A 9,344-nucleotide genomic window follows, 5' to 3' on the forward strand; every position below is an offset into this window, starting at 1 on the left:
CAATCGGAGGGTTACTATATCTGCTGCGTAAAACCTGAGGGACTCCTGCACTTTCTGTCTTTGACAAGCAAATAAAAAAAAATGCAGCAATGGTATAACGTAAAATTTGAGAGGTGACCGTGACTTTTTCAAACCGCGGTATACCTTGAAACCGGTAACCGGCCCATGCTTAAAGAGGACTAGAGGAGGAGGAAGTGGACGGGGTGGAAGAGGAGGGCTGCTGGAAGTGGACAAAAAGACTAACATCTAACATTTAGTAGGATTTGGTATGAGAATTCTTAAGAAGGGATATTTAAAGTGGGTATATATGGAATATATATAGAACATGACAGCAGTGTTTAACTAAACGCTGTTGAAAAATCAAGATAATTTAATGTGTTTGTGTGTTGCACATCTGTGACAGGTCATCAAGAAGACGATCTTTAAATAATCACATAATATCCCATTGCGTAGAATACTTCCTCTTGTGTAGAATGTTTGAATATGTGTTTTGTGTATTTAATTTATATTTATATGCAGTGTTATGGTGGATGTTAAAACTATCTGCATTTTCACTGCTGTGTCTGGACATGGAGACATAGAAGAAGACGACTTTTTTTGTACAAAAAAAGAAAAGAAGTGAGCGATACTTTGACATTCCTGAATAATACATCTGGGGGAGGGTCCTCCCAGCGTCAACACATGAAATTATGAGGCGGTTGTTGTCGTCCTGGACTCAAGTCAGGATGTTGTTGATGCACAGAGACATGGTAGAGCCTGAGACTGTGGATCTCGACTGAGCTACGGGAACCTACAGAACTGCAACACTACCCATGAGAACGATGCCCTCTGGTGAAGATAAACATTCTATTTGTATTTAATTGTCAAGCTGTTTTTTATCCATCCTGTACAGCCACATTTTAGTGTTTGTTCACATTAATATATTTATTGGTACTGTAAATGAGACATTTGACTATATTAATAACATTTCTTTAATGTAACTACTAAAATGTATTTATTTTGAAAATATATTGTTTTTTATTAAACCAAAAAAGAATTTTGGTTTGGAGGACTATCTTTTTAGCACTATGATGTAATTTACATCATCAGCTACATTCACCGTAACATTCCCCACAACATGATATATCTCCTACAGATGATTAATACAGGACAAAGTGAAGCTGTTACACAGAATATCTATAGGATACAGTACATGTACAGGATACAGGCTATAAGTATGATACTGGATATAAGTATGATACAGGATATCTATAGGATACAGGCAGGGCTTGACATTAACATTTTTGTTCACCAGCCACTGTGGCTGGTGGTTTTCCAAAGTTACTAGCCACTCAGCAATTTCATTAGCCACAATTTTCGTTGAAAAGTCTTTTCCAAGTCAATCCTCTTCATTTTTGGTTTCATCACCAGTTTTTCTCTTTAGTGTTGGTGTCTGCCCTCTGGGTTTCCCTACACCTGTTATGTGCTGCCACATCCTTGCCTTGCAATGAGTTTATTAGGGTTCCTCCGGTAGGATGAAACTAGGGCTGCAACTAACAATTATTTTAATAATCGATTAATCTGTCGATTCTTTTTTTGATTAATCAGATAAAAAAAAACAAAAAAACATTAATTTCCAACCCTTTATTCAAAAACAGAACTGACAGTGCAAATTCACAGTGCAAAAAATCTTCAGAACGTGCACAAACAGGCACACAATTTTGAAAAAGTTGAAAATTTGCATGGATTTAATGCTATTTTCAGAGATGATCAATTTATTTGAGTTTTGCTTAAAACATTTTTGAAAATTGAAAGGTTGTGGAAGTAGGCCAGACTTTATTAGAATAATCTGGTGTATATTTAATATTTTATGACACAATTTTGATAAAAATTAAGATTTGCGAGGATTAAGCTATTTTCAAAGATTAGTGATTTTCTATCATTTTATTTGGAACTTAATTTAAAAAGTAAAGGCTCTGGAAGTATACCAGACATTGTTAAGATACTCTGGTGTCTGAGGTTTTATATTCATACAAATATTTTAAAAGTCTACATTTTTCTAAATGGTATGGGTTTCACCCGGTCCCTAACGCGACGCTGCAAAGTAGTGTCTTACGAATGTCGAATATAAAACTAACTTCACCTCGGTCAATTAACACACCTTTTTGACATATTTAGTGTGAAATGCTCTCACACCTTGGATGACTTAGGTCGTACTGATTTCTCCGCCATGTGTTTCAGAACGACGTCTCTCTGATGGTCTTTCCGCTACCTCCGCACTGCTCCGCACTCATTGAGTGGTGTTATAATCGCAGCAAATTGATAATGAAATTTGTTCCCAACGCATTTAATAATCCATTTTAATCGATTTAATCGATTCGTTGTTGCAGCCCTAGAGGAAACCCTATTAGTTAGTTTTATTATTATTAGGGTTCCTTCGGTGGGAGGGACCTATTGTTTTTGTTAGTATTCCTATTATTATTATATTTCAATCAGGAGAGACCTGGATAAGGGAAAGATATTTATTACAGAATAATAAATGTACTACAATGTTTGGAGCTTGGACCCCGCGGGGAATTATATAAATCAACGGGCGCCTGCCCAACGCCCGAAGAAGAATCCCCCGCGGAGTCCAGACACTGGTGGCAGTGGCACAGCCGACGACCAATCGAGCCGAAGATGGAGACAGGAACCGGGTGGCGACGGGGAGGTGGAGGGTCGCGCACTTGACAGCATGAACAAACTACACAGGGAGAGAATCGTATTTAAAGGCACGGATCATATGACGCCATGTATTGTAGGCGGGAGCGCTAATCAACCTGAACCCCGGTGACCGCCCGACCCGGGAACGGGGGAAGGTAGGGCGTTCTTAGCGGTGGGAGTGAGTAGTGTAAACTACGATTGAGCCAGAGTGCAGAGATCGGTCTTGCCTGACTGAACATGCGCTATGCTTCATTTCAATCAGGAGAGACCTGGATAAGTGAAAGATATTTATTACAGAATAATAAATGTACTACAATGTTTGGAGCTTGGACCCCGCGGGGAATTATATAAATCAACGGGCGCCTGCCCAACGCCCGAAGAAGAATCCCCAAAAGTAAAAGGGTAGGAAGGTGGAGACCAAACGAAAACATACTCACCAACAGGAGGAATCGTGAAACAGCTGGGGAATAAGCAACACAAACACAACACGGAGAGCTGCCGACCTGGGTGCGTAGCACCGATAGGAGCGACCGCGATCAATACGAGAGTAGCTATACAGAAGGACCTAGGCTAGAGCATACATACCCGGGCCGGATCCGTCAGGAGATGGCAAAGCACAGACAGATCCGTAGACCTGTACCTATACAGAGACGCCAAGGGAAAGAAGCAATGATTGCGCTGTAGCTTCCAGGCCAGAGGCAAATGCCCTAGTGCATAGTGAGAATGTGCTAGAGGGCCGACCCCCTAATGCTGTCGGAGTTTGCCTTGGCTGGCTGAGGCCCGACGCCCTCAGATTTGCAGGTGAAAGCCTTTGCCGGCTTTGGTCGGCTAAAGGGCGCACGCCCTTGAGACTATGTGAACAGCCTGTGCGGGCTGGAGGACCGACGTCCCCGCGTACATGACCTATGTAGGCTAGAGGGCCGAAGCCCTTGAGTCTATGTGTGAGGCCTGTGCCGGCCGGAGGACAAAGTCCCCACGTACGTGACCTAGGTAGGCTAGGGGGCCGACGCCCCTGAGTCTATGTGACAGCCTGTGCGTTGGCTGGGGGACCGGCATCCCCGCGTACGTATGTCTAGGTGTGCTATAGGGCTGACGCCCTTGAGTCTATGTGCACAGCCTGTGCCAGCTGGAGGACCGACGTCCCCGTGTACAGATGGCCTATGTAGGCTAGCGGGTGACGCCCATGAGTGTATGAGTAGCCTTTGCCGGCTGAGGAGCATATGAGCCTTTGTTGGCTGGAGGACCGATGCCCTTGTGAAGTCATATGCCTAATGGGTATGTACGCTATAGCCAGCCTAGGCTAGAGGACGCTGTCCTGAAGTGCAATAGCCAGTCAAGGCCGGGCTAGCAACGCCCTGAGAGTGCAATAGCCAGCAAAGGCCATGGGACCGACTCCCCAATGTATGATGTGTAGCATGCGTTAGCTATAGCTATAGAGGACCGATGCCCTCATGTATCTATGTGATAACCTGTGATGCTGGAGGACCGATGCCCTCTGAATGATGTTATGGCATGCTGCGGAATGCCTGGGATCAGCCAGCAACGGAGAGGGCATCGATGCCTGCAGACAGAGGAGCAGTTTACGCAAACATGTTGCCACCACCACCAGTTATTTGCAATTGCTCATCGAGAGCCATCAAGGCCGTAGCGATCTTTGGCATTGATGACGGCAGCATCATCGGGACGAAAGATATGACATGTACGCTGACGAAGAAGACGCACAGCTGCGTAGAGACACACACTGCAACCTGCGATGGCGAACTAGCAGCATCTATTCCAAAAAAAAAAAATAGCCCATTAAGGACAGGAAAGGACAGAAAGGACCCCTGTGCGCAATGACAACAGTGCAAGCGCCCCTAGTTGTAGTGTCCAATTACTTTACATTTGTTCATTTAGCAGACGCTGTCATCCAAAGCGAGTTCCAAGAGAGCTTACGAAAGAGCAAAGGTCAATGATCTTGAACAACGAGAGCCTTAAACATGTGGGTGGCCAAAGCATTAAGCATACATGATAAAGGCAAATAAATGCCAAAGGGAAGAACCATAAACCATGTAAGGGCCTAATTAAACAAGTTAGACAATTAAACAAAATGAACCTCGAAGTGCAAGAGAGTACCTGTAGGAAAGCAAACAAAGATAACTATACAGCAAGTACAAGAAGTTAAATCAATAGTCTAGTAGTCTGCAGTCTAAGAACCCCCCCCAAAAAACCCTGAAGGTGCAGCATATGAGCAATGGCGTATAGTGACTCCGAGCCACGGCCTACGCGCACCGTTTCAGAGACCCGCGATACACAGAACCACGTACAACCGGGTATAGAGGAGAAGCCTCCCCAACGGGCACGGCAAGGTCTGCAATGCCCCACGAGCATGCCAAGCGAATCGCGTCCAACAGAAACAGCAAGCAGGGATGTCTTATCCGTAGTAACCTAGCCAAATGCCACTGAAGCGCACGTTTAACCAGCGCTAAAGATATACATTCACACGGGAGGCGGATACGTGCTGCTTCTGCCCGACCGGCCGCTGCATGAAGCCTCTGCGACCTGCGCTGAGAGATAGAAGCAGCATAGAATGGGGAAACGGAGGATAGCGAGCCGTAGGAGCCACAACCACACGACCGTCCTAGTGATTAAGCGCAGGAGCAGGGGAGCGTAAGCCCCCCCCCCGCCCCTCACTGTAGGGAAGATGTGACATTTCACCTAGAAAGAGTACAAAGTCTTAGCCTGGTATGCCCTCCTACGAAGCCTACTTCCGCTCAATTTTCATACATGTATTGACGAAAATAGCATGGATTTAAAAGCATAACTTGTTGCTCATCAACGATTCAAAAGTGAACGGTAGATGAAACAGTTGACTTCACATTTCCTCTGCAAGAGGAAATGGCGATGTGCGATAGTTAGCAACCTCAGTTGAATCAGATCTGTAGCTCTCTTCGCGACAACACGTACACAGGTCGGTTCTTTTGAACGGGCGTTTATTGTTTTGCTCTTCTGCTTTTAAGGCATCCACGTCACGCCGTGAGAACTATGTGAACGAACATAGTAAGCAAGTCAAATACATTACTGAAGAAACAAAATACAAATTGCGCTTAGCACCAAATATAAATAAAGCTCCTAATGCAAGATAATATACCTCATTGGCTGCTTGTCTTGAAAAGAGGTTCTAAATCTGTTAAACTGTTATTCTTCTTGGCCTTAACAAAGTGTAACTGTAAGCTTAATTGGCAGAGCGCTGAAACGTGCTAGCTTTCTCTGGTCCATTAACAAATTCAACAGCAATGGAAACCACAACATAGAACTTTAGTTCCGAGAGGAACAAAAACACAATAAATAAATCTAACTGTTACATCACATTCATTTTAACCAATACGTTTTCTATGTATTTACTTTATGAGATTTGAACATAAATTTCGTATTAATTATGCATCATAACACAGCACATATTTAAACAGCACTTCATTTCATTCATTTACATTCATTTCATTTAGTCATTTAGCAGACGCTCTTATCCAGAGCGACTTACAGTAAGTACAGGGACATTCCCCCCGAGGCAAGTAGGGTGAAGTGCCTTGCCCAAGGACACAACGTCATTTGGCTTGGCGGGGAATTGATCCGGCAACCTTCTGATTACTAGCCCGACTCCCTCACCGCTCAGCCATCTGACTTAAAAGATCAACGAAGATATTGGGCAATCCGGTGCAAATATGTCCTACCTCCATGACTTAAGTCACCTTAGGAGTTTCCCTCAAGTGATATTGACAAGCATTTAGCCATACTATAAATTATTGAGAACCCCCCTTAGAAACAAGCTATTCTAACAGAGGTGTCAATAGACAGCATTCAGATAAATCGCGAGTTAACGTTAGCATCAGCTGATTTGGTAATAAGCCCCCCCAAATAACAAGTTCAAGCGTGACATGACGTTGCTATTTCAAGAGAAGTTTACTAGAAGCGATCATTGGCAGCAACATTGCCAAATGTGACTATTTGGTCTCAGTCGATAGGAAGCTCAACAAGTGTAGCATAGCTATTGATGAAACGGGGAAAAAAAAAAAAAGCAGAAACAGAATCATATCTACCAGTCAATTCCACCCCAACTAAGGAAGCATCCACTGACGATACGGCAGGTTCTCCGAGTGCACCCAAAGGTACAGTCAGACATTCAGGGCTAGCTCGAGCACTGGGCAGATGTCATACATTGCCGACCGTTAACGGGATCTCCAATCAGCGTCGAGTAGGCCTACCCTCTGAATTCCGTCCTCCGTTGGAAACGACAGAGCTCACGACCAAGCGGAATAGAATACCAACGCAACAACGATGCACCCATCGAGTCCCTCGCCAACCTTGGCCAGCTGATTTCAGGACGGCGCAGAAAACCTCCGGTGGAAAACCCTAGCCTCTCACTCAGGGAAAGGAACAAAAGATCAACAGGATTAGAAAACCATACCCGCCCCGCATACGTGAGACCTCAATCGAGGAAACATGCCAGCCCCAAAAGAGGCCAAGCCCAGCAGCGAGGGAGCCGCCAGCGGAGGCCAGGAAGAGCAGCGCATGCAACCTGCGACCTCACGGAGCAGGGAAGCCCTCGGAGCCCCGACGAGCAGCAAACCACGCCGTCCAACCTGGTGCGGAACCCGGAACCGGGACGGGTCCACAACAGGCCCAGCTCCGAATCCGATGCATGCCCCAAAAAGCAAGCGAGAGACACCAAACGAGCGGTAGATCCAGCCAGCACGAACACGCAGGTTCGCGCACTTGACAGCATGAACGAACTACACAGGGAGAGAATCGTATTTAAAGGCACGGATCATATGACGCCATGTATTGTAAGCGGGAGCGCTAATCAACCTGAACCCCGGTGACCGCCCGACCCGGGAACGGGGGAAGGTAGGGCGTTCTTAGCGGTGGGAGTGAGTAGTGTAAACTACGATTGAGCCAGAGTGCAGAGATCGGTCTTGCCTGACTGAACTTGCGCTATGCTTCATTTCTCCACTAAATGGCCCAATAGCTCAAAAAGTCCTGGACCCGATTCTTTCCAATTTGGCCCAATGATACAACAGGTCACTCATTACTCCCAGACGGCTAGTGGCCCATGTGCGCCCATAGGTGGCGCTATAAAACACGCCCAAAGTCTACGTGATTTCCCCAGCGCCCCATTACTCCAAAATGCCTAAAAATTGGTGTTCATGCCTTGTTTCTCATGGGGAACAAAAAAGCCTCAAGAAACCCTTAAGGTCCGCCATGATAGATTTTGCTGTACTGTCCAAATTTGGTACAACCTTCAAAACCCTTCTCCTCATGAACCATAGATCCAATCATTTGAAATTTGTTTACACATGTGTTGAATACATGTTTTCATAAAGGGTCAAATTGAAAAAAAAATCCAATACAAAGTAGCTGACAGGAGTGTATTTATGTAAATGTCCACATTGCCTCAATATCCTTGTGTCAATAAATCCGATATAATTTTGACTGATGGTTTTTCAAACCTAATTGGGTTCAAGATGACATCACTCTGACGTACCGTAAGAAATTTCACCTTGGTATGTCAAAATATGATTGAATTAGAGCTGTTTCAGCTTTGGCAGAATCTGACAATGCTTACCACAGGAGAAACAGCTTTCTTTTTTTATACAGTAACTGAACAAGGGAATAGTTATCACTGAGAATAGCACACTGGGCTGGGACGGCAACCTTCAAAGTATAAGGTCGTAGGTTTGAATCCAGCAATAGTCGTCTAACCCGTCTTAAATTTTAATATCTGTTTAGTTAAACAGGATGACATTGTGCCTCATTCTCGAACGCAGTTAAGAAGAATTTAAGAAGGAATTTCTTCTGAATTGGATTAAGGAAAACATTTGGCATTCTTGAAAGTTTTCTCATCTGGGATTTGTATTGAACTTCAGAAGACTTTCCGAACTCGAAATAGCAGTCGTAAATCGTCCGGAGTTGTCTCAAATGCGATTCCTTAAAAAACCACAAGGATCAAAGGAATCGTATTTAAGAAAGCTCTCTGTGTTTGAGGTGTTAATGAAGTTATGAGAAATCGTTGGTGATTGCGTTCACATCAACTCTACAGACTATGGCAAACCGTTTTATCATTTAACCAGTTAATTGTTGATATCAAGAATTCATTGGTAAATGATAAAACGGCTTGTCATACTTACTAAAAAAGCTTAGAATGTATTTTTGATATCAATAATTCGAATTTTGGATACGAAAATTCAAATTTTGGATATCAAGAATTCATCGGTTAAATTATAAAACGGCTTGCCATAACAGACATCCTCGGATTTAAATAATTATAATAATTAACCTTGCTATAGTGTGCACACTGTCAGATCAAGTGGAGTGGACAATTCCACTGCTCATCTTACTGGTATTATCATGATGTTGCACGGATGCACCTGTGCACTGGTTGCTTTTCGCTTGGACATAACTTGCGTTCCTGTTGCTTACCTAATTGTGTCGATTCTGACTGCACACGTCACTGCTGTTGCGTGCCCTTATAAGGAGCTGTCAGGGCGTGTATGTATGCAAATTCAGGAGCACGGATCCTGTTTGTGGACTTCAGCTCTGCCTTTAATACCATCATCCCCGACCTGCTTCAGGACAAGCTCTCCCAGCTGAACGTGCCTGATTCCACCTGCAGGTGGATCACAGAC

The sequence above is a fragment of the Hypomesus transpacificus genome, chromosome 2 (assembly GCF_021917145.1).
Source record: "Hypomesus transpacificus isolate Combined female chromosome 2, fHypTra1, whole genome shotgun sequence".
In the NCBI taxonomy this organism is placed as follows: domain Eukaryota; kingdom Metazoa; phylum Chordata; class Actinopteri; order Osmeriformes; family Osmeridae; genus Hypomesus; species Hypomesus transpacificus.